A 1,149-nucleotide genomic window follows, 5' to 3' on the forward strand; every position below is an offset into this window, starting at 1 on the left:
GCACACCCGCCGCGTCCTGACAAGCCTGTGGCCTGGGCCATTCGGACGGCTCCCGCCCACCTGGCGACACGTGGGTGCGGCCTGGTGCTCTGCTGGGTCCCGTGGCCACCCCACCCTGGCTGCCTCTGCCCTCTCAGCCCCCTGGGCACCCAGACAACTCAATTGCTTTCCCAATGCGCATCCTGGAAATTAGTCATGATGAATGGGCTTAATTTCCCCACATGGACATGACACCGATGGCAGCGGGCCACCCGCCCAGGGCGCAATCCCTTCCATCAGGGCTCTGGTCACATGACCGAGCTCTGCACAGCCCTGGGATCCATCAAAATCAATTACTCCTCGGCCCGGGGAATTATTAGATTGAATTAATCTCTTAACAAGATCTGGGACGCGCACGTAAACACACACACACACACACACACACAGCTCATCTGTGTCTACGCCTTTCTCTATGGAAGAGAAATGTTTTTCAACCTTAAGTATTCAGCAGAGAAAACTGGCTTCACATTCTAGCCCCTGCTCCTGACAAGCTTACGAACAATTATGAGAAAAGCGCAGGCGTGGGAGCTGGCGATCATGGGCACTGCCCTGCGGCTCCCAAGGCGACCACGATCCTCGGGGGCGTGGCCCCATCCCCACAGCACACATGCAAGCGGGTGCAGGCCATTGGGCTGAGGCATGGGGCCATCCCTGCACAGAGGCGTGGGGGCCCGGGGGACATGGGGGGACACTGGCCCGCCCCCTGGTCATCCCGGGACTGACGTTGCAGAGGTCCAGGGGGAGGCGGCTTCGGGAGGGAGCCCCAACAGCTGGAATTTGGTGTCTGTGGGCAGACCTTGGAGAGCCCTCGGGGACCCTCACTGATGGGACATCTGTCCTCCCGAGGCCAGGCCTGGGGAGGGCCTAGGCCATGCTGTGAAGGCAGGTCTGGCTGGGTCTCCCCTTCTCCCTGACAGGCTGCCCCTGCCCCCCGGTCCCTGTCCCGGGGTCTGATACATGCCTCCCCAAGATTCTTGCTGCTCCCTCCAAGGACCTTGGGCCCACCCCAGCTCCCAAATTGGGCCCCAGGGCCTTTGCTCCAGCTGCTCCTCAGCCCAGAGCCACCTGTCTCCCCCGGACCTCTCTGGCCCTGGGCTGGGCTCTTGCCGC

The 1,149-nt window shown here is 62.1% G+C and overlaps 1 protein-coding gene across 1 annotated transcript in view; it reads right to left on the reverse strand.

Moving 5' to 3' along the window:
• CYTH3 (cytohesin 3) overlaps window positions 1-1,149 on the reverse strand; it is an 11,753-nt gene that overhangs the window by 4,166 nt on the left and 6,438 nt on the right. The window lies entirely within an intron of this gene.

Source organism: Myotis davidii, unplaced genomic scaffold (genome assembly GCF_000327345.1).
Source record: "Myotis davidii unplaced genomic scaffold, ASM32734v1 scaffold399, whole genome shotgun sequence".
In the NCBI taxonomy this organism is placed as follows: domain Eukaryota; kingdom Metazoa; phylum Chordata; class Mammalia; order Chiroptera; family Vespertilionidae; genus Myotis; species Myotis davidii.